The sequence below is a fragment of the Apodemus sylvaticus genome, chromosome 9, assembly GCF_947179515.1.
Source record: "Apodemus sylvaticus chromosome 9, mApoSyl1.1, whole genome shotgun sequence".
Taxonomy (NCBI): domain Eukaryota; kingdom Metazoa; phylum Chordata; class Mammalia; order Rodentia; family Muridae; genus Apodemus; species Apodemus sylvaticus.
Window position 1 is genome coordinate 6,628,476 of NC_067480.1, and position 25,216 is coordinate 6,653,691.

The 25,216-nt window shown below is 43.7% G+C and overlaps 1 protein-coding gene and 1 pseudogene across 1 annotated transcript in view; one reads left to right on the top strand and one right to left on the bottom strand.

Moving 5' to 3' along the window:
* The window catches only part of Ptprm (protein tyrosine phosphatase receptor type M), a 525,410-nt gene that overhangs the window by 170,858 nt on the left and 329,336 nt on the right, over positions 1-25,216 (top strand). The gene's annotated exons all lie outside the window — the stretch shown is intronic.
* On the bottom strand, positions 21,379-21,830 carry LOC127692725 (BCL2/adenovirus E1B 19 kDa protein-interacting protein 3-like; annotated as a pseudogene).

Consider the following 25,216-nt stretch of genomic DNA (forward strand, 5'->3'; position numbering starts at 1 on the left):
AGATTCAAAAGCTGAATGATGGAGTTTGTTTGACGGTCATATATTGAATTGCATCTTGCTTTAATGCAAATAATGCATAAATGAATATCCTCAAGCAAAATCCAAGAAATGATCCTGTGTTCCCTGGAATCTGAAATAACATGGTGTTTGTATAATTTCAACTTGTATCAGGCTAAAAAACAGCTTATAGACTCTGAATCACATCTCGGGGCAGCAAAGGAAGTGGGCTATGTAAATGCTTTATTTATGCATGTGATATCACAACTCTGCACCCATGAACTTACTTCAGCCATGGATAAATAGTAACTGTATAGTTATCGGAACATCAGTCTTATTAGCTCTGTTAGCTTTCCGTTTTTAATACCTTAGCAACTACTGTAACCACGCAAAGTCAGATAATGACAGAGCTCCTTTGCTCACTATGCATGGACCTCTGGACGGTGGGGAGCCCTTGTGTGGGATTAGAGGCTCTGTCTCCACTGGTACAGGTATAGGACAGTGGGGCGCACAGTAAAGCCCTCTCACAATGAGAGCTGCTTCTCATCTCGGCTCCCAGGGATGGTTAATCTTCGTTGACAACTTGACTGGATTTAGACTCTCATAAGAAATATACTTGCATATGGCCATGGAGACATTTCCCAACAGATTTAATGAAGCAGGAAGACCCACCCTACATACGAGTGGCTGTATCCCAGGAGCTGAAGGCCCAGACTGGAGAAAAGGGAAAAAGAGAAAGCCAGACACTCATGAACGTTCCATGATCCCTGTTTCCTTATCTGCTTGGGTGTGAACAAGCATTCGTATAGATCTACAGCCATAGCTGGGCAGGTCTGCCTGCCTGCTGTGATGTTGTTTCTTGTCATGTATTTGGTCAAAGAGAGGGCAAGAGCCACTAATACTTTCCTTTATTCTGTGTCATTAGTCTAAGACCAAAAGAGGTCGTCACAGGATATCTTCACATAAGAGAATTTAGGAAAGATTCACTCATGCTTGACTTCCTGGTATCGCAGAAGTCATGGACGTTTAGGTGCTGTGCCTGGAATAGCAGGTGCTGCAAGCCAATGTGCGACCCCCCCACCCCCCTCCACCCCTTTACCCCCCACCCCCCACACCCTCAAACCCCCTAGCCCCCACTCCCACCGGTAGGTTTTGTTTTTCAGCTCCTCTGCCTGGGGAGCTTTGTCCTTGCTTCTGTGGCTCAGCAGACAAACCGGCTCACAGGGTATGTGTTCTCATCAACAGGATGTGCAGCCTTTTACAAAGAGTTCTGCAGCATTTGGTCTTCTGCTAGTTTCCCCCACGTTGTCTGTAAGGGAATTCTGCTGGTCTTCTCCAATGCTAAATTAGCAGAAGAGCAAGATAAACAGGAGCTGAAGTTTCCACAACAGACAATCAAAATCTGACGAACTGTCAGGAATGTTAGTTTGTGGAGGCAACCGTGCTCCTTTGTCTGTTGAGCCTGATGACCCCTCAACGTCAAAAGTGTTAGTTCATGAAGGGTGACCATGCTCCTTTGTCTGAGTCACAATTTTTACAAATTAATCTTAAGGATATAAAGAACTGATGACTATGGTACCTATTAAGTTAAGTGGGAAGTGAACAGGAAGATTTAAAAATGAATAATACATATAAATGAAATTAAATCTGCAAATATATGAATTTTTTTGGAAAGTATAATTATGCTTATTGTTCAAGAAAGAAGGGTAATAGAACTATCTGGTCAACACTGCTGGCCTTCCGGCCTTGTCCATGACTGGTTTTAGATGAGTAGCATGTGTCGTATGACTCTGTAGTTCTGTTGACCAAACAGCAGTATTTATTTCTTACAAATGTAGACAAATGACTGGAGACAGCTATTTACACTTGACCTTGAAAATCCTTTCTAGCATTAAATATGACTGGAATAGACACACGTGTGAAAAACACCTTCCTGTTGTATGTTACACTCAGCCAGTCCATTATCTTTTGGCTGGGCCATATTGGTCTTGATGTGGATGATGAACTTATTACAAATAAACTTTTATTTATAAATGTCTATATTTCATCAAAGGTTTCCTTTAATTGCTCAAGTCATGGTTGTCATAAAAGAAAAGTGCACTCTAAACATTTTGGTAGTTACAAAAGTCATGTTTACATAGATTTATCTCATTTTTATTCCATTAGCATTCTGTTTAACTGAACTTAAAAGTCTCTGAACATTTTATATTCCTTTTACCTTCTTTCTTGATAGTTGTTTAATGTTAAAAGGAATATTTCCATAAATATCTATAAATATATCTTACATTATTTTTATTTCAATAGGTTACAGTTCAAATATCAAATTGCTAGGCCTGCAATACACATATTTAAGACTTTAGAAGCTCTCAGATTATATGCCGGAAGCTTTTATTAAGTTCTTTTCCAACAGCAAGGTGTGAAACTCTTGGCTTCTCAACATACTTTACAGCATTGATTCTTTTTATTAATTATTATTATTATTATTACCATTATAGTATTAGTATTATTAGTATTATTATAAACTAATATATAATTATATATAATATATACGTGGGCACATATGCATCATGTATGTGCATATTACATATGTGCGTGAGTGGGTCAGAGGATTGCTTTGTGCAGTGAGTTCTCCCCACCACATGCAGGTTCCAGGAATCAAATGCATGGCCAAGCTTCTGTTATAAGTGCCTTTGCCCTCTGAGGCACCTCTCAGGCTGAGCATTGATTCATCATGCACTTCAAAGCATTTTTTAATCCATTCATTGGTTTTAAAAATTGTGATGTAGAGACAGGCAGATCTCTGAGTTTGAGACTAACTTGCTCAACAGAATGAGTTCTAAGACAGTCAGAACTATACAGAGAAACCCTGTGTTGAAAAAAATTTAATTTGCATTTCACTTTTTTCATCTATGGGTTATAACCCATAACTTTTCATATTTTGCAGCAATTAGTCACTTGTACTATTTTCTAAACATGCTGTCTCACCAAGCTGTGCAGATTGTATAGATTAGCAATGAACTCTGAGTTACCAGTAATGCCTGTGCATTAAGGAAAGAAAAGCACAGGCCCTTGTGGAGTTGTTTACCCAAGAGCAAATCCAGATTTGAATTCTTTATACTCCCTCTGTCTCTGGTCCTTTGTCTTTCATATGAGTCTGAATCTGTGCCTATCTGTTGGACTGTCCTGTGAATCTGTGCTTATCTGAGGGCTAACCTGTGAATCTGTGACTCTATGCCTGTCTGATAGCTGTCCTGTGAATCTGTGCTTATCTGAGGACTGACCTGTGAATCTGTGTCTATCTGAGGGCTGTCTCATGAATTTGTCTATACCTATGTCTCTGTCAGTCCCTAAGTGTATCTATCTGGTTTTGTTTCTGTGTGTCTTTGTGTGTTTCTCTAACAAAAGACCTCACTCTGTCTTTATTGAACATCACATGAGGAAGTACAGAAATGCTTAATAGAGTTTTACAAGGGATTAAGTCACTATCTCAAACTGACTCCAACTGACCCAAACAACAAGCTTCATTGTTTATTAACCAATATTCACAATTGGCTGCTTTTAACCTTTAGGGTAGAATTTAAGAAATTGCTTTCAGAGTCTTGTTTGCTGCTCTCAGCAAAGGATACACATGCGTTGTCTGGGTCAGGGACGTGGAAAAACACATTGTTTAAGATTACAGCTATGCATTAGTTTAGTTTGTAAAAGTTGATTGCGTGGGACATCCAAGGCAACTAAGGTTGATTGTTACACAGTTTTCTTAAAGGCAGATTAAACAAATAGGCAGAGTCCACTGTAGGATGGCAGTCTTCAGTCTTCAAGACCTCAAGGTGTGTTATTAACTCTGATGGTGGGGCCTAGCAAAATTCCCGGTCTTAGAATGGGAAAGACATTTTCAGAATAGTGCATCTCCTTGCCTGGCCACTTGCCTTTTACCATATTTGTATCTCGTTACAACAGAAAGACTCACACCACATGTCGTGTACTTAAATGTACCAGTCATATAATTTAGGGTTGCCCAAATAGGTTGATATGTCAGTAAACATTCACTGAAATCTAAACCATGCTAGTAAATATTCATTCATCTTGTCTACATAACCAGAGAGCCAATTATGCCTGCAAATGCAGTCACTAAATTATAAAATTTGTAAGAGGTTTTTACTTTCTACTCTTAGAAGGGTTTTATCTCCAAATTTTCATTGGACATTTTTAGTAAAATATCATATTTAACATGTTAAATCATATAATAATTAAATATATGAAGTATGTAATAATAAATGAAGTAACATTCAGTGAAATTGTTGTCAGAACTATGGGGTCGAGGGAATTTCTTGGGGAGGTTGCTTTCCTGCAGTCAGGGAGAATGGTCTCCTCTCCCTTTAGACATTGTGGGAGCATATTGGGTCCCCCAACTCCAACATCCTCTCTGCGACAAAAGATTTGACAGAAACAGGAGAGCTGAAATTTAGTTTATCACTATTTCAATACAGACTATTGGGGAAAATAAGGAGCTGCACAGGCAGCATAACTGACTATTCAGGAATTTCACAAAGAATCTGGGTGTTTGAGCTGCAATTAATAACTCCGTTCGAATGTTCTAATCAGTAAGAAAGATACTAATAGAGTCTGGGTTATTTATGGACCCACGTGTATGACCAGGTATGGATTTCCACAGGCTTCCCACCACAAACAGGGCTGGTCCTCTTCATGGTGGTGAGTTTCCCTCAGAAGTAGCCTGGTAGCAGAGGGAACTGAAGATGACTTTACTGAGTGCAGAATAAAACTTTTTTTTCAGTCATGTATAGGCCCTTTGAAGGTTAATTATAATAATAACCATAATTTCCAGAAGTGTTTGATATAAAAATCTCAAGTATTAATACTGGAGACTGGATCAGAATGGCTTCCCCTTCTGGACAGGCTCAGGACATTCATGAATTGCAGGCTGCTGCTGCTGCTGTTACTGGCTGAGAAGCCTTAGGTAGGTCTTGAGCTCACAAGTGTGTACCCCACATTCCAGAATGCAGAATACACAGCATGAGCCACGCCACATGTGCAGCAGCCTCTGATAAGAACACTCATTTGTAGCCACTAGGAAGATAAAATGGTATAGCCATTATGGGGGTGGGCTGCTCTTCCCATACACCCCCACAAATGTTTTGTGTAGCATTTACCTACAGGACCCGAGAAAGCATGTCCATATAAAAGCCTGTGTATGGATACTTCTAGCAGGTTTATTCAGAACTGGTCAAATGTAGTAGCAGCAAGGAAGTCTCTCAGCAGGTGGCTGGATAAAGAGACTATGGTCTGTTCAGACAGGGAAATGAGCAACCGAACTGTGGAGACACAGGAAACTTAGATGCCCGTGACTAAGGGAAAGAGTTTCAGTTGAAAATTCCAGGATTCCTGGTCCTGGTGCAATGATGTTGTGGAAAAGAGAAACCAATGCAAATTTATGTGGTAGCCAGGAATTAGGGTGTAGGGAAGGAAAGTAGGAGATATTCAGGGCAGCCAGACATTGCATGTGAACTGAGTAGGTCTACCATCTTCTAGAATTGCTAGGGCTGTTATATCACAGGTGAGCTTGATACATTCTATCTATGTGGACTTCTCACTGATGCTCCTCCGGGTATTTCTGGGAACTACAGGAGCATGAAATGGTTACCCTTGCTATATTGTCAGGACTGAAAACTGTATCTCTGGTTCAGGCATGGAATCCACGGTGGTTATCATCTTGGGCCCCTCACAGTTTCAGGCAGAATACGCTTGAAAGAAAAAAATATGTGTTTGTGTCTGTATTTACTGAGTATAGGTTGTTGCCATATAACCTAGACAAGTCAACTTGTAAACTTCATCCCTTAGTCTCCTTGGTGCTGAGATTACAGACAGACATGCACCATAACACCTGGCTAAACCAAGGGACTTTACAGTTTATTCTTATGCATATGTTCTGATAACCCGGAAATGAAAGTTTGGGTAACTGAAGTGAGTTGCACAACAGTCTATTTGTACTAGTGTGCAGTGGGTCCTTCTGCAGAGACCTCTTGCCTTGTGACTCTATTCCCGTGGTCTCAACCTTCCTAATGGTGCAACCTAATGTAGCTCTTCATGGTATGGTGGCCACCAACCATAAAATAATATGACTATAATTTTGCTACTGTTACAAATCATAGCATACATATTTTTGGAGATAGAGATTTGCCAAAGAGGCTGCACGACCCACAGATTGAGAACCGCTACTCTACACACTTGGCCTTTTGCCACATTGTGAGGGAAAGCCTACAGCTCTGATTCAGAACCGATTTGGGAGCACGGCTGAACAAAAAGAATCTCTCATGTCAAGGCAGAACCAGATAAAATCCACAGAAACCAAGTTGGGTTATTAGTTGTACAGAACTTAGAGCTATCACCAGACGGGGACATTCAACAGAATGGGGTATTTTATCTACCAGGGCCATTCACAGTGTCCGTCCTAAGAGGTGGCTGGAAGGTTATAACCCTCTCTTAGGTTTCCATTTGTTCTGTTCGCTTGTTGCTATGTCCTTTGAGGACCGTTTATTTTAAGTCGTGAAGTGAGACTCAGCTTGAATGCTAGCTCAAAGGCTTCTCGGCCTTAGCATGGTGGTCAGTTTGCTGGCCTCTGTGGTTTTGAACTCCCTCTGGTCACCCCTTCCTGCACTCAGGAGAGTATAGCTTGCACCTCTTTTTTTTTTTTTTTTTGACTTTCCAGTTTTGTAATCTCCATTATTTTTTATAGACAGACAGCCATTTCAAACATAGAAAGCGTCATAACATATATTTTATTTCCAGAAGACAAATTTAGTTAGAAAATTCCCTTTGAACTAATCCTGTTCTTTTCATTGACCATATCAAGAAGTCCCTTGAAGTGGACCCGAAAGACAATATTTTTACAACACCTTTAACCTTTGAATATGGTCTCGAAGGGCTCTCCCTCCCCTTTCTGGTGTACTCAGTTAATGTCATCCCTGTGGGATCCTGGAAGGCTCTTGATTTCCTGGCATCTGAAGCTTTCTGGTTGCTACCCCCATTTCCCCATCCCCCATTGCTACACAGCTCTGTTCAATTTCATGATCCTCTGTACATCTCCTCCATCTCCTCCCACACCTGATTCTTCCCCTTTTTCCCTCCTCTTCTTCTCTTCCACCCAAGTCCCTCCCACTCTCTACTTCCCTTGATTATTTTTCCCCTCCTAAGTAAATCTGAAGTATCCAGGCTTTGGTCTTTGTTCTTCTTGAACTTCAAGTGATCCATGAATTAGATTGTAGATACTCCATGATCTTTGCCTAATATCGACTTACCAGTGAGTATATATCATGTGTGGTTTTTTTTTCCTTTTTTTTTTTAAATTTTTTTATTCGATATAATTTATTTACATTTCAAATGATTTCTCTTTTCTAGCCCCCCCACTCCCCGAAAGTCCCGTAAGCCCCCTTCTCTTCCCCTGTCCTCCCACCCACCCCTTCCCACTTCCCCGTTCTGGTTTTGCCGAATACTGTTTCACTGAGTCTTTCCAGAACCAGGGGCCACTCCTCCTTTCTTCTTGTACCTCATTTGATGTGTGGATTATGTTTTGGGTATTCCAGTTTTCTAGGTTAATATCCACTTATTAGTGAGTGCATACCATGATTCACCTTTTGAGTCTGGGTTACCTCACTTAGTATGATATTCTCTAGCTCCATCCATTTGCCTAAGAATTTCATGAATTCATTGTTTCTAATGGCTGAATAGTACTCCATTGTGTAGATATACCACATTTTTTGCATCCACTCTTCTGTTGAGGGATACCTGGGTTCTTTCCAGCATCTGGCAATTATAAATAGGGCTGCTATGAACATAGTAGAGCATGTATCAGCTTGCACCTCTTGACATGCTGGTATATGTGGTTTGCTTTAGCACTCCACAGTCCTGTGAGCCTGCTGCTCTTCATCTGTACTCTATCAATAGTTTATGCACCTGACTCTTGGGAGTGCTGGTAGACCTCAGCTTCCGTCATTAAAAGGCTTGTGTTATAGTATCATGCTTAGGATATCAAGTACCACAAAGGCCCTGTGGTTGCAGGGCACAGAGCATTTTTTCGTGTAAATTCTAATGCAGTTTCAAGATTCATTTTTGAAAACACAGAGACATTTTCCATACCCAGAATTCCCTCCGGCACCTTTGGATAAACAGCATTTCACTCTGGAAGCTGACCAGATGGTGTCAGGGTTGATAACAGTACCATCCCTTTCCAAATCAGGAATCCACAGTTCCCAGAAGTTAGGTGACCCTCAGCCATTACCCCAAACTCAAGATCCCATTCCTAATGCGTCTGATGCCAAATGGGGTTCTTTCTGTTGCCGCAGTGGAAATATGCATCTCAAATTGATGCAAATATGTAAAGTTTTTGGAAGACTTGCCATGGAGATTAATAATCAAAGAATTGGCTCCATGATCTGTCCCCAGGTAGGCGACCCCAGGATCTGGTGAGCCAGGTGTACATGATGGCCTTCTTTCAGGAACCTAGCCTCCTGCCAAGGAGTGGGGGCGGGGAGGAAAGATGTGCCTTACTAATGCAAGTTCTTCCAGAGTCTGAAATGCATTTCTAGAAACTTCAACCCATTGTCCCTGACAGTATCAAACTTTCAGAATCCTCTAGCAAAGTAAACCTTCATTTCAAAATTAGACTTTGAAGTTAGAAGATAAAAGGAGAGCTGTCGAAGGCCCAGTGCTCAGATAGATAGACTAAAAACACTTAAAAAAAAAAAAAAAGAAGTCTGGAGAGCTTAACAGAATTCAAAATGAATGTGAATAACAGATCCCCTGCCGCTGAAGTCCTCAGGACTGTGGAGCCCGGTTTAAAGCCGCTTACCTCTGCCTAACACACGCCAGAATCAAAGCCTTCTGGAGGGTTTTGAAATGTGTTTCATTTTCTCAGGAAAGAGAAAAGCAGATCCCATACTTTTATGTACCTGGTCACCTAGGAATATTTTCTAGCCTATGGTCCCAGTCTACTCTTTGAGCAGCACAATGGGCCTTATTCAAATGTATGGTGACTGCCAGCAGTCACCCAGCCCCTCTTGGTGCCAGAAAGGAGGCTTGTGTCTGCATCCTCAGAAGCAGTCAGCCTGTGTCCTCAGCCAAAGCCATCAGTTGGAGGCGTCTGGCTTGTTAAAGCCCAGAAGCGGTAGCTGGGGCTGTGGTGTCTTAGTGTCAGGAAACAGCTGCACAGACACATTGCAAGCAGAGGTGAGCCAAATGGAGCAGCGGGCAGTGCTCCATATCCTGTCCTCTATGGTAGGGTACCTACACATACATACATGCAGGCCAAGCATCAATGCATATAAAACAACCCAGTTAAAAATAAAACCCAAACTGAACTGGTTATTTAGATCAATGAAAACTTTTGTCTATATGGATGGGGGAGTTGAATACCCATCGTTCATGGTGCAAAACCTCCTCACCATCAGCTCTTGAGTGGTGAGCACAGGTGAGGACAGGGCTCACAGGTCCAGCGCTGTCCCCATCACCTACATCCAGGGTGACTTCTACCTCCCTACTGTCTTTTTAAGGTTCTTCTCCTCCCTAAGAACACATTCTTGCTCAGGGCAGCCCTGTATCCTGTGCATAATTGTGACCAAATGGCCTAAGGAATGGACAACAGTTGGGCTGCCGGAAGCCGGTGTCAGCTGGTTTTGCAGGCAGTAGTGTGGTTTCTTACACCAGTGGTTTTGTAGCTTGTGGAAGTGTTTGCTTAATGCCCACTCTAATTGTGTGTGATTTGGTGGAGTCGCTCAATTCAGATCCTTTCAGTCCATATCCCTGCGCTCTGGGAGGGAAGAAACCATAGGCAAGGTTCCCAATGGTTTTGTCTATGCCCTGACCTCCGGGAGAGACATTTGTTTAAGAGTTGCAGAAATTAAAAGGAAAAACACAGACTACTTTTAAAAGCCACCTCTCCACCCACAGTTAAGTGTAAGCACTGTGTCTGGCGGCTAGGAGGCCGCAAGTGTGGGGTGGTGCACACTACGGGGCGCACAGTGCTTCGCACCACTGATAGGGTGGCTTTAACGGTCATCTGAATGAAATTGCTGGGTTTTTGTGACCGGAAAATGGCTCAAGACTGGGAAGGAAATGAGGGACAGAGGAAAGACTGGAAGGAAACAGAGCAGATCTAAGGCAATCATCAGATCATCATTAAAGCAAAACAGATGCGTCTGTTTGCCAGGCCACCCCACTCCAGAGAAAGCCAGCATCTAATTTGATTAGCCTCCCTCCATTGCAGCAAGCAATTCTTCCAAAAGATAAGAACAAGCCGTATTAAGCAGATTTTACGTTTCAGAAGTCACCTAGAGACTTCTGTAGAACATCTTTAGCGTAGTTTTCTTTTAAACTTTTATAATGTTAGCGACTGACCTCGCCTGTTCTCTTTCATAGTCATTTGATGCAAAGGGTTTGTGTCCTTCTTGGTTCCCATCAGAAGATGAGCCCATTAATGCTGTAAGGTTTATAGCTTGTGTGATGCGGGTGGGAAGCTCATGGCCTCTGGGTATTGTGCACGGATAGAACCTATGGTGAGATAGATGAACAACTGTGTGGGGGCCTCAGAGTCTATGGAGATCGACAATTTGATTCTTCAGTATTTTTCTAACAAAATATTGTAGATAGCAAAAGGTTTAAAAATGCCATGTAGAAAAGAGATCTAACATTGTGAAAGACATTTAATACAAAGAGAAAACTATTTATTCTTCAGTCCTAGCAGTGGAATCCACTCTGTGGACATATGAGTTCTAGCTCAGCTATACCCCAGCTGCAGGCGGGAGGATCCCTAACTTCTTAATCTGCTGTGGATTTTCCTCAATTCTTTGCCTTGGTAGGTAGAGAAGGGACCACATTCTTGTGACTCAGCTCCTTCGTGGGACAGCTGTACTGGTTGCTTCTTGGGCTTTCTGCATCTGATCTTGTGAAACAAGGGTATAAATTTGTTTTTGAAGATTTATTTAGTTTTATTTTTATCTGCATAATTATTTTTGTCTGCATATGTATATGGTCTCTCTGTTCATATGCACACCATGTGCCGCAGAGGCCAACAGAGGACAGCAGATCCCCTGGAACTAGAGTTACAGAGGGTTGTGATCTTCTGTATGGGTGCTGGGAACCAAACCTGGGTCGTCTGGAAGAGCAGCAAATGCTGTTAATGGCTGAGCCATCTCTCCAACCCTACAGTTTGAACTACTAACCTAAGTCGTTTACTTTATTAAGCAAGGAACCAAGGGGAAATTTCCTTGCTTGCTGGTTTTGTTGTCTCAAGACAATTTGTGGTTTTGATGTGGCTGGTTTTACATTATCATGCCCTAGCCTTAGCCTCTTGAGTTTTGGGATGTCTCATCTAGGGAGCCAGTAGATGTCCACTGGAGCAGGCTTGCCAGTGGGCACCTCTGGGATTATGAGCTGAAGTTCTGATTTTTCACCCCAGTGCCTTTGGAAGGTTGTGAAATCTCTCTTCTCATTCTGTGGCTAAATAAGAATCAGAGATCCAGTGTCACAGTGACAGGCAGCTGTGAACATCTGCGGCCTCATCACTAGACATTGACAGGAAGAATGGACCATTTCATGAGCACAGAGAGTATGGGTGCTGGTGACTGCAATCCATTGGAGAAATGGTGCAGTCACAGCATAGGGGCAAGCAGTTAGGCTACATGCAACTGCAAGGTGTAGGCAATATTACCAGAGCAGGACGGAGGATCCCCAGGTGTCAGTGCAGGCTGGGCACAGTGGGATGGGGGATTCCCAAGAGAAAGCACATCTTCAGCTGGGTTTCCAGAAAGACAGCAAAACCTTCTCTCAGCTGAGTGGGGGATTCTCAGAGCAGAGGCAGTGTGAAATGTATGTTGCCAGTGTTCACCAGGTTAGAAGACAGTGAATTAATGCCCCAGGTTACTTCTCATCAGCTCTTTCTGTAGGCAAAGAAGACTAGAGAAGGTTCCAAGGAAAACTCTTCTGTTGTAAGGAAACAGTAGCAGCAGTGTGTGTGTGCGTGCGTGCGTGCGTGCGTGCGTGCACGTGTGTGCATGCGTGCGTGTGTGTGTGTGTGTGTGTGTGTGTGTGTGTGTGTGTGTGTAGTTGTGTCTGTTAGAGATTTGTTACAGGAAAATGGCTGATGTGATAGAGGGACTAAGCCTCGTGGTCTAGCCTGGAACCAAAAAGAATGAACAGCAGCACTCCTGCCCTCAGGCCAGAAGGAAGGAGCCTTGCAAAGACCTGGCAGTGCCCTTCAGCCCTAAAGGCCAGGAACACAGTCCGGCTCAAGGTCAGTTCCCAGAGCAGTGGGAGGCTCAGCCTCTATTCTGTCCAGCTTTCCAATGGTTGGGCAAAGCCCCTCCACCTTAGGAAGAAAAGTTGAGCCTCTGGCTCTATCACTAATTCAGGTATGTGGGGCTTCTACGAATGCCTGCAATAAGGTTTCAGTTAATATCTAGATGCTCACTGGTCTAGTCAAAATGACACGACACATCAAACTATCACTATCATGAATACTGGAAGCTTAAACTTATGTAGAGTTAAAAATGCATACCCTATCTAGACAACATTCCCTAATGCAGCAAACTATTAATAAGTATACTCATTAAAGGGCATATGTATGTTATTAAAATCAGTTTGCACATGATAGCTTATAACTTCTGATAGGTGTCTTACTATATGTCCATAAAAGGTAATATCTCTGCCTTTCTCCAGACATATTTGGAAAAAAGACAGCATTCTCCTTTTCTGGAAGAACTGGGCTTCTCGTCTTTATAAACAGACCATTGATGTGGTACAATGTTTTAGTGTAACAAAGAAATAATTGCTTTCCATAATAAAGGTTCAAGAAGAACCTTTGATCCACTTTGTACCGTGGGCACAATGGCATCTTGAGACTTAGATTTTTTTTTTAGATAAAATTTGATAAATGTGGAGCTGTGCTTGGCCACGGCTGCCTCCTTGCAGACTGTGTCACAAAGCCATATGGACTCGAAGGCGGCACTTGGTTCTGGGCAGCAGCGTAGGCTGAGCGTTCCTTGCAGGACCCAGCCAAGCAGCTTTTCCAATTGCTCATATTTCCACATGCCTTTCCCAAGACTCAGTCACCTGCTTCTCCTGCCCTGGCAGGCACTTGAGGGGATGCCTTACCTGGAATGTGGTGAATGAACAAGGGCCGTGGGCTATATTGCTACGATACTGTGGGTGCCTGGGAAAGTGGGCGCTACTTCCACAGTGTTGAACAAGAATGATGCGAGAGAGTGACAGAGATGACGGCAGGAGGCAGGAGGGCGAGCCGAGCGGCTGGAGCCTAGAAACAGGGCTGTGCTGGGCGGGTGAATGGGCTAACCGGCTGGCACTGCAGGCGTCTCTCTGTGTCCCGGACTATGCTAGTGACAGAACAGGAACAGATTATGAGTCCCTCCTGGGCTGGCCACTTTCACCACTATGTCCTCTGCTAGATGGGGCTTTCGCCTCTTTCCACATCCCATATGGAACAGTGGTCAATTTTGTAGGTTCAGGGCCTAGGATGCCAGAACCCAGAGAGGACAGGGACCAGTTTTCCTAGGTTGAATATGGGCTAAGGCTTTGACCGAGGGCATTTTATTCTGAAAAGTAAAAGTTGGCATGTCTGGGCAGGTATACGCTATGTTTTGTGATGTCTACGGCTTCCTTCAGTACCCATTTCAAAATTTGGAAAACTCATGAGATGATTACAAAAACACATGGCTCGTGGGCCCGTTGTCCCATGCTCTTCACTAGAATTTGTGTTGAAGGTCAAGATGTGGCCCCATGGGTTACTGGTTTAACAGGAGCCTGATGAGTCTGTGTAATACAAGGTAACAATGCCAGGAATTTGCAAAGCCTGTAGTATAGGCAAGCCTTAAGAGTGGCCTTTCTGGGAGCTGGGGAGTTAGCTCAGTCTATAAACACTTGAGTTCAGTTCCCAGGACACACACAGACCAGAGAGAGCTGGGCACAGTGTGTGCTGCTATTCTCAGTGCTGGGGAGGCAAAGGTAGACAGAAAGACAGTAGACCTCGCTAGCTTGTCACTGTGGCCTATTTTAGTGAGTTGCAAGATAAAAGATTGGTGGGCTGGACTCAAGGAATGGCATGTGAAGCTATCCTCTTCCTTCTACACATGCGTGTGCACCTCCTCACAGGCACCCTCACACATGTATAGTACATGCATAAGACACAGAGACACTCACACGCACACATGCAAGCATACACACACATGTGTGCATGAAAGCACACATACCCATGCATTCATACCAGCACACACCTGCATATGTGAGCACACACATGCATGCATTCGAACACACATGTGTGCACATGTAAGCACACACATTCACACACTTTCCAACTTGAACAAATAACCCTCTAAGACAGATGAATGGTTTTTGGCCCATCAGTGCCTGCTGTGTATTATAATTGACATTTCCTTAAACTGTTCTGCCTCAGTTAATGTCATTAAGTTTCAGAATTTAAAAAAGAGCTACTGTTAAAAGCTGCTTCTGATTATTTTGACTGTGCGGGACCATCTCAGATGAGATCATACAAAAACTGCAGGGAGTTCATCTATTCACAGGCCTGACATATTTAGATTTGTGAATCTCTTACCAAATGCAGAGAGGAAAAAAAATCAGATTCCTGAAAATGGCGGCAATTAGACATTTAGGTGTCTGAATGCCAAATAAAGACATCTTGGTGTGTCTGCATGACATTTGTTTTTTCTTACCTCATTTTGGCTTCTGAAAACCCAGAAAACATTATAGTGCTAACATCCCAAATAGGCCAGCTAGCCTGCTGTCAGAGAGATTCACTCAGGGACTAGAGCAAAGAATTCATTCCAGATATGATCTGTCCTGAGCAGATTCTAGCTCCTTGGTAACCAGCCATCGACAGTATGGATAAGGGCGTACGTGAGCAGGGCTCAGCACTCTGCAGCTATGAAGAGATCGTGACTCTGTAGTGGATACCTAGAGTGGGGTGCCAATTGTGGCTAATGTTACAGTTAGTGTTCACTATCAGCTTGATGGGACTCTGACTCACCCAGCTGAGTGAAGCACTCTGGGTGTGTCAGTCGGGGTGTTTCAGGGGGACAAGTTGGCTGTCGCTAGAAACAGCAGATGGCCTAGGAGCACAGACAGAATAAAGGGTACTCATGCTCAGGGCAGATGCTCCTCCCCTTTCTCTGCTCCTTGGCCTGTGTTGACATGAACTTTACTCTCCTCCTCACCATGGGAGGAGTCCCTGAGTATATCTTCCAGACTGCAGGCTAGCTAGCTCCTCAGAGTTCTCTGAGTCCTCAGAAGCCACAATCAGGTAAGAAAATGACACAAATGGTGTGTAGACAGACTGAGGCATCTCTGCTTGGCATGTAGATACCTAATTGTCTAGTAGCCACCATTTCCAGGTGCATGGTTTCCCCCCTGCTTTTGGCAAAGGAGTCACACCTCTAAATATGTCAGGAGCATGAACGGATAAACTCTGAGGTAATTATATCAAGAAAGACCAGTGGGCCTAGGGGAAGCTGGGAATTCCTGCCCCAGTCTTTATGAGGACCAAGCCTAGGTGTTCTGCTGTCTCTGATATTCTTCCAAAGCTCAGAATTTACAGCTCAGCATCTAAAGATGTGGCCATAAATACAAATTCCTAGGCCTTAGCTCTTATGTCTCAAATGAGAACGTTTGTGCAAAGACACACAATTGTAATGCACTCAGCAGCTGGAGACACAGTGAGACATGTTATCCGGCACAGGGGAGGTGATGAACATCTCCCAGGCCAGTGCTCTATGACCGGGGCGCCTCGGGCTAGGACAGGGAGTGAGAAATGGAAATATCTACCTACCCATGTGGCAGGCAGCCCAAGGAAGTGCTGAGTCCTGGAAGTGCTGGTTATCCTCCACCTGGCCCTACTCAGGGTGTTCGTATGTAACTCTGCCTCACCTGGAAATCACTAAATAGACCTGGGTGGTCTTCAACTCCAGAGATTCAACAGCCTATGCTTCCAAAATGCTGGGATTCAAGGACTGGTCTATCATGCCCAACCTCGATATTTTCTCTAGATATTTTTCCTATTAAAATCTGTAATTTTGCTATTAAAAACGAGCAATCAAAAACTTCTCGAAAGATTCCTAGAATCATAATGAAGATTATGTAAATGATGACTTGAGGCATTCGCCTTTATGTTGTGTTGGCCGTTACCCATTTTCTTAGTTTCTCTTCATGGCTGTGATAAGACACCCTGACGGATGTCTCTTCATGGGGAAAGGGTTTATTTCAGCTCACAGTTCAAGGTTACAGTCTGCCATGGCTGGGGAGTCCTAGTATCCCAGCTTCAGGGAAACAAAAGACAGAGTGAAGGCCAAGTGCACACATGCTGGTGACCAGCTGCTTTCTCTACTCCTTCTGAAAATTATATTTGAGATTACATAATTACATCACTTCCCTTGCTCTGTCATCCTTCCAGACATACCCATGTGCCCTCCTTGCTGATTTCGAATTCATGTCTCTGTTTTCATTAGTGTGTATATGTGTCTGTATGTATGTATGTGTATTTGTATGTATATGTGTCTCTGTGTGTGTATGTGTATGTGTGTGTGTGTGTGTGTGTGTGTGTATCTGTTTGTATATGTGTCTCTGTGTATGTATGTGTATCTGTCTGGTGGATGGGCTTGGTGCTGTTCTTGTGAACCAGTCCCCTAATGAATAAAGCAGCCAATCACTGGGCAAGCAAGCGGGACTTCCGGTTTGTACTGAGGAAGAAGGGAAGCAGGAGAGAGTTACTTCCCTTTGGAGCTAAGATGTAGCTGCTATAGTTTCCTGGTATCATTGCGGATCCTTGTGGATCTGCCACCTGAGGGATCAGATTTTAATAAGACTTACAAGATTAGGTCTTAGTTGCTGGCCCAGACTGAGTTACCATTGTTTCTGAACTTCGTTTGTGTTGCATTTTCTTTCAAGCTGCAGCTCCTCTGGTTTCTTTGTTGTTGTTGTTGTTATTTTTTCTATATTCTTTGTTTACAATCCAAAAGCTTTCCCCTTTCCCAGTTCTCCCCTCCCCCCATATGTCCCATAAGTCCTCTTCTCTCCATCGATTCTCCTATCTTTCCCCCTCCCTTTTCTCTGTCCTGGTACTCCCCTACAATGCTAGATCAAGCCTTTCCAGGATTAGGGCCCTCTTCTTCCTTCTTCATGGGAATCATTTGATATGCTAATTGTATCTTCAGTATTCAGAGCTTCAGGGCTAATTAATACCCACTTATCAATGATTGCATTCTATGTGTATTCTTTTGTGGTTGTGTTACCTCGCTTAGGATATTTTCCAGTTCCAACCATTTGCCTAAAAAAATCATGAATTCATTGTTTTTAATTGCTGAATAGTACTCCATTGTGTATATATACCACATTTTCTGTATCCATTCCTACATTGAGGGATATCTGGGTTCTAAAAACTCAGGAGACAGCAGGTGTTGGAGAGGATGTGGAGAAAGAGGAACACTCCTTCACTGCTGGTGGGATTGTAAGATGGTACAACCACTATGGAAATCAGTCTGGCGGTTCCTAAGAAAACTGGACATGACACTTGCGGAGGACCCTGCTATACCTCTCCTGGGCATATACCCAGAGGATTCCCTGGCATGCAATAAGGACACATGCTCCACTATGTTCATAGCAGCCTTATTTATAATAGCCAGAAACTGGAAAGAACCCAGATATTCCTCTGGTTTCAAGAAAGAAAGGTATGGTGGCCAAGTGTTAGTTTGCCTGAGGCTCCACATAGGCCGAGGGAGATTTGAAGCATGGGGTTGGTGGTAGCCACCTGCCAGTGGGAACCTAGCAACCCAGTTGGAGATGTTTCAGGAGCTCTGGGCCAGTGAATCTCCAAGAGATAAAACCCAGGTCAGCCATTGCTCACCAGTGCGTAGCTGGCCAGGCTGCTGAGGCAGAGAGTTAGAGGCATGAGCGAGGGAATGCGCCAGGTCAACATGTTTTCATTTTTTAATACTTCCCACAATATATCTGCACATAAATATGATCTTTTTTTTTTTTTTACTTCATTTGTTTTTGAGACAGGGTTTCTCTGTGTAGCACCTGCATCACTACCACCACCACCACAACCACCACCACCACCACCTCCACTACACACCACCTGGCAATGTTACTTTTATGTATATACTTTCAGGGCAGACCATTGGTATTAAATAATCAACTGCTAAGCTTTTTCCTAGGGAAGACTATTTCTTCAACTCTGAGTATTTTGTAGTTGCCTGTTCTTCTGTGTCTAGTTGAGTCCTGGTGAGCCACCCACCCCTCATCCATGCTAACATGTCTGCCTGTGTTGTCCTCATTAAGATAATGCTCAGGCAGTCTGTGTAAGACTTTACGAATGCACCTTCTGATATTCTAGGAGACACTACCTCACAGCAAGCTCTCTGTTCCTCTGGCACTCTCGCCCACATGATTTCTGAGCCTCAGGTTCAAGAGTTGTGTTGTCTATGTATTAATTAGGACTGGGATCCGTGCCTCTGTATTTTGATTGGCTCTAGTTTTCTGTCTGTTGCAAACAGAATTCTCTTTCTCTACTCTTACTGCAGTCCAGAACTCTCTGCCTAAGGAATGGTGCCACCCACAGTGGTCTAGGACTTCCAACCTCAGTTAACATAGTCAAAATATCTCCTCAGAGGCCCATCTCCCAAGTGAATGTACCTTCTGTCAAGATGACAATTAGCACTGCTGAAAGCATTGTGTTTTTATTTTATCACAGCTAATAAATGTAGGCTTTGCACTTCCAGTAGAGAGGACAGGTCTGTGTATTCTATGTGAAAAGGAAAAGGGGAGGCAGTGGCTTCCTGCCTTCCCTGCCTGCAGAAGGCACATTGAGACACCTCCTGCATGAGTGTGCAGCCCCTCCCTGCCCAGCCCACCATGTCATTCGGGTGGTTACTAGTCAAAAGCAACAGTTTTTAATTCTGTGAAATGCAACCATAGAAGCCCAAATTCCTAAACTAAGTTTGCAGAGTTAATTACATCACGCGTGTTCATTAAAGCTTCTAAGAGATGGAGTGTTTCTTTACATCCACATAATTGCAGCATTTGTTCAATGGCTTCTTCCCAAGCATGTTTCGGGGCCTCCCACGTGCAAGTGGCGTGCCTTAATTATGGCCTCTTTGTGCCTACCTCTTGGCCCTTTGCCTGTGGCCATTCTATTTAAAGAAATTTGGGGAAGAAAGATGAGAAACATTCAGTTTCCTTTTCTTCCCTATAGGAGCTCTGAGTTCGGCCATTCATCTCCTGTCTGAAGCTCAGGTAATACTTCTGCAAATGGGAGCTGAGCGCATCCTTCTGGCCTTGAGAGGCACTCATTTAAACTCTTCTGCTGGCTGGTCCAGTGTTTGCTAGACAGAGGACACATGTCTCTCCAAAGAAATAGAAATTCTTTCTTTGCAGACTGACCTATTAACCTCCATGAGCCTAGTGTAGCCCCAGAGTGGGCATCTCAGCTGTGCTCAGAACATTCTAGAATATAAATCACTTTCTGTGATTTGAGAATGAATTAAGGGGCTATTCTGAGGGCTGAAAGCAACTTGGGCTTTAAATTCAAGGCAGCCACTCAATTAGAGTGGGGGATCAAGAGGTTGCACGTTGGATAAACCCTTTGTTTTAAAATAATGAAAGAGACTCATAGAAACAGTAATTTTTGCAATTGCTGGATTTTCTTTCTTTTTTTTTTTTTTTGGATAAATATCTGTGTATGCACCTTGTTAGGGATGTCTGTCTTATAGAAAATTGGGTAGAAAAATTGCTCAGTCAATTCATATCAGTAGCATTTGGCACAAGTTATATTTTGACTGGCCGTTTGCCTGCCTATGGGGGACAGGGTGCTTACAGACTCCGAACTGAGTTGCAAAGATAAGGTTGGACCGAGTTAATATTGCTTGTAGCTCCCAGTAATTCAGTCCATCAAACAACCAACTGCCTCCATGGGAAGAGAAAAAAATCATCAGGGCAGAATGAAGGAAAGCTAAAGGCAGGAGGAAGAGAGAGCATTCCAGAACATGGTTCCATGGTGTGTGGAGAGGCCCTACTGGAGAGTCCCCTGGAGCCACAAGGCTCCTGGCTGAAGGCCCAGAAGCTAAGCACATAGAGCTCATATGTGCACCTGCCATCCGTGTACCTTTGCATGACATTTGAATTTCTGTTTTATGTGCATGGGGGTGGGGGAAGTTTGGATTTGTTGATCACCTTTCCCTCAAATCATTGCCCCTCTCCCTTGCATTTCAGAGAAGAGAATTTCTTCCTTCCACATTTAAGCGATGACAGGATTTGCATTTCTGTAGACTCCAGCTGTCTGGCTATGTAAATGATAAGCATAAGCGTGTTACATTGTGTTTTCCAAAGGGATGTTGGCTGCCTCTATAGCTAAGTGCTAAATTTGTTTCAGAGCTTGTGAAAGGACCATCCTTTGGGCATTGACTAGAGAACACCTCCACGGCAGCACACAGAAGGCAGGCCAGCAAAGCTGTGCGGGAGTCATAGCCCAGCCTGTGAGGATCATGACAAATGAGCGGGATGGCTCCTCAGACCTCGCCTAGGCCTGCAAAGCCATCTTCCTCCCTTCTTCCTACCTTCCTTCCTTCCTTCTTCCTTCCTTCCTTCCTTCCTTCCTTCCTTCCTTCCTTCCTTCCTTTCCTTCCTTCCTTCCTTCCTTCTTTCTTTCTTTCTTTCTTTCTTTCTTTCTTTCTTTCTTTCTTTCTTTCTTTCTTTCTTTCTTTCTTTCTTTCTTTCTTTCCTTTGGTTTAAAGCAATTTTTATTGCCCAAGATATTTTTTTCCTTGAGTCTTGATTGTCTTGCCTTTTTTTTTCTTTTTTGGTTTTGTTTTCATTTTATAACTATAAATTCAAGCTTAGGGAAGCTTGTTTTTGCCCTGGAAAACAAAACAAAGACTAAACAAAGCTTTTATAGTATTATTTGTGAACCTGATCCCATTTAGAAAGAGATGTGATTGCATGGCTAGAGCTTCCAGCATGAACGATGCAGGTGACTGGTGGCACTAACAGGAGACAATGCAGTGTTGACAAGATTATAATCTGACGGTGCCATTGCTGGATAAAAGCCCTTGCAAATTTCTAAACAACAGTAAACTCTGTTCGGAGTCTCTAAAGTGTCTCACAGGCCAAAAAGGGAACAAGGTTAGTAAATTGCCCCAACAGAGTTTGAGTAAAATACTGGATTTGAGAGTTACTGGAATTGGGTATAAATAGGGCGGTAGGTGGGGCTCATGCTAACAACAGGTCTCAAATTCAAACTACAACACACCACTTCACAGGCCACACGAATTTCCAGGGATTTTTCTGTCTCCCTCAGCAGGGGCTGGCACAAGGTGGGCTTAGTCCTTTTCCAATATAGATGCCCAGCCCCCAAACCAACGCGTGATAAAGGAAGAGAGAAGGGAGTTCCTTTAGGAACTCTGCAGAGGAAACACCCCCCTTCCTCATGGCTCCACACCTCCTCATGCTTAGAGACACAGCTCGGTTATGGTGTCTGAAATGGAACTCTTTGCCTCTTGAGCTACTCTGTTCTGACTCATGCTGTGCATACAGAAGGCTTCTCCTTGTCTCCATTGTGGATGGAAGAGGAGGAAGGAACACACCCCGGCCCCCCATTCTTCCCATTCCCATTATCATTTCCATTGCTGCGGTTCAGCAGGAACTGTAGAGGCCAGTGGGTGGTGGGGCAGCAGGGGCTGCTCCCCTTCCTCACAGTTGTTGTTGTTGTTGCACAAGGGTAGCAGTTCGACTAAGTCTCTCGACATGGTTTGGAGACCTGAAGCCTCATGGCCACAGGACGACAGTATTCGGCTCTTAGGCACCAATGCCATCTTCCCATCTTTTATTACCCTGAGAGCAAGCAGGTTCACCTCACACAGTCCTCTCTCTGGGGAGTTTGTGTTGTCGGGCCCTAGCCTTCTGGTGCAGACGTACTGCTTTATTTTAATATGTAGATTATTTTTGCAAAATATTTACATAAGTAACTCCATCACAGACCTGTGGTTGAGCTTGACATGATTGCTACGTTATAGGTGGATAATTATAGTTTAATAGCACAATGAAGACCTCACCCTAAATTGCACGTGAATACCTACCAGCTTACAGATTCGGGATCAAGACTCTGCCTTGTGTTATTCCTGTCTCTGTTATGATAACAAGTCACAAGAAGCACTCAATTTCAGAAAAATAAAAAGATTTGGCTAAGTTTTTAATATTTCAACTTGAGGTTGACTGCCCTTAGGGCCTGTGGTAAGTGTGGTATATTCCAATGAGAGCATGTTGCATTCAGTGGGTGCAGTTTTATCTCACAGAAGCACAGAAAGAATGGGGCGGCAATCTCACCTCAAAGGATACATCCAAGTAAGATCAGAGGACTTTGGAGAAAGCCCCAGCTCTCCAAGGCTCCAGATACTCCATGGGCCATTTCACATACATACCCTAGAGACCATGGATCAAAGCCTTAGAACATGCCCACAGCTAGCAAGATTTACACGGGCCAGGTGTGGTGGCTAATCTCTGTTGTCAACTCCCTGAGATTGAGAATGGCCATTCTGAGGCATGTCCAGGATTTTCTAGATCAGGATGAGTGGATGCAAAAACCCATCCTGAATATGACCAACTGTATTCCATGGACTCATTTCAGAATGGAATAAACAGGGAAAGGGGAAGTTGGGAAGGGACATCTAATGTTCTCTGTTTCCCAGCTGTTGGTGCAATATGACCAGCCACCTCCTGCTCCCAAGGCTGTGACTGTACCCTCAAACTGTGAGCCAAGACCTACTCTCCTTCCTTCCCTCCCTCCTCCCTCTCTCCCTCCTCCTCCTCTCTCCTTCCTCCCTCATTCCCTCCCTCCTCCCTCTCTCCCTCCTCCTCCTCTCTCCTTCCTCCCTCCTTCCCTCCCTCCTCCCTCTCTCCCTCCTCCTCCTTTCTCTCCTTTCTCCCTCCTTCCCTCCCTCCTCCTTCCCTCCCTCCTCCCTCTCTCCCTCCTCCTCCTTTCTCTCCTTCCTCCCTCCTTCCCTCCCTCCTCCCTCTCTCCCTCCTCCTCCTCTCTCCTTCCTCCCTCCTTCCCTCCCTCCTCCCTCTCTCCCTCATCCCGCCCTCTGATGCTTTATCATGGGTCATCTCTTTGATGTCAGTTTCACCCAGGGCTACACACACACACACACACACACACCTTCCTCTCTCCTGGTCTCAAGTACCACAAGTTTTGCCTCTGCTATTATCATCATACAGCTAAATTTAGCTCCAGTCTTTGGTTTGTTACGCCATTCTAATCTCTAATGATGGGCTACGTGGCCTTTTCCTTTATTAAAGGTACTTTCAAGAGTCGTGACAGAGATGGGGTCATCTTTCAGAAAGTCTCCTGGATCGCAGTGGCTTTGTGGAGTTCCATGCTTAGGCAGGAACCTAATTTATTTGGTTTTAGGATGATTTAGCAGAGTGTGAGAAAGGAGTCCCATCTCTTCCTCCTCCCGCCGATCTCTGTGGCTGCTGTGACCCCAGCTGGTGGGGTGGAACAGCTAACTTAGGCTCTTCCAAACCAGCTCTGCCAGGCCTGTTGGCTACCACACAGATGGTGTGTCTTGAATACTAATTAGGGAAGTCTTTCTTTTTTTATAGCCAGTAACTCCTACTATGTGAGTTACTTCTCCATGGTTTTGTCCCATGAACTCTTATGAATACAAATTATCTCAGTGGGATTTAAACTCCCTTAAAAAAATGTGGCCCTGTGTGTCATTCGGGAAGTCAGCTCCTGGTCTCTCTCTCTCTCTCTCTCTCTCTCTCTCTCTGTGTGTGTGTGTGTGTGTGTTGGGGGACAGGTAAAGAAACCATGACAGCCATAGAGTTGTCCCTCTGTGACGTGTATGGTCTCCCTCATCTAGAGCACCATTGCACATGTGTATAAGACACTGCAGTGAAACACACCCTCCACCTGCTCTTGGTTCTCTATGTGGCTGATATTTTTGTTCATTTGTATTTTTATTTTTCTAAATAATTTTTAAAGATTTCTTTTATGTATCTGTGTCTTTGTGTATATCATTTGTGTGGTGTTATAGAGGCCAGAAGAGGGTGTTAGGTGCTTCCTGAGAGTTGGTGGCACTGGCAGTTGTGAGCTGCCTGGGTAGGTGCTTGCATCCAAACGTGTGTCCTCTGAAGATCCAGAAATGCTCCTAACTGCTGAGCCGTATCTCCAGCCCCTGCCTTGTGTTGTTGAGATGGGGTCTCAGTACAGATTAAGTTCCTCAGGCTGGTCTAGGGGTCCCACTAGGGACTGAGTTGCCCAGGTTGGCCCAGAACTGAACATACAACTTCCTCAGACTCCCTGGCATTACAGATATCTGTCAACATGCCCAGTTCTTTACATAAGCCTTAATAGGTATCTCTTTTAAGAAATCATTTGAATTTTCAAAAGTCTCTGGTATATTATTTTTAAGATTTTTATCCTAGCTATAGAACAATTAAATATTGAGATATTCACAAAGTGGTACACTTTTCCTGAGGAACTCTCAGCTTTACCTCAAGGGGAAAACTGGATCTAACCCTTTTCTCCCACTATTAAACTCTGTCACTCTAACTGATGACTATCCCAATGTAGTCCCCCCATCCCCTATCCCCAAGTGCACCTCACACACATCCCTGGCTTACTGTTTCTGAGCTCAGGTGGGAGATTCTGCACATTCTCTGGTACACATGATTCTGGGACCAGAAAAGCTTAGATAATGAGATTGTTTACTGAGCAAATATTTCTTAGGTAAATACTGTCCTTAGCTCTCTAACTTATGCAACTTACATAAGTTCTTGACTGCCTACAATTTACCTTTAGTTTTAAAAATTGCCATTTAGCAGAAAACCTAAGGAAATAATTTAATCCCATCCAGTAATCTATAAAAACAACCCTTAGACTCTAAATTATTTGCTAAAGACCTATGTACTTTTATTAAAAATAAAAATATCATTACATAAATGAATCAGTGCATTCTTTTTTCAAGTAATTTGAAACAGCAAAGTCAAGTAACATTTTCTGCCATGCCCAGCAAGATATCAGGGGAATGGATAAAAAATGGTATAGTCTCAGTTCTGCTCTGCCCGGTTTAACTAACCGAAACTGGAGTTGGAGTAGCTCAATAGTGGAATGAGATGCCCAGGGATT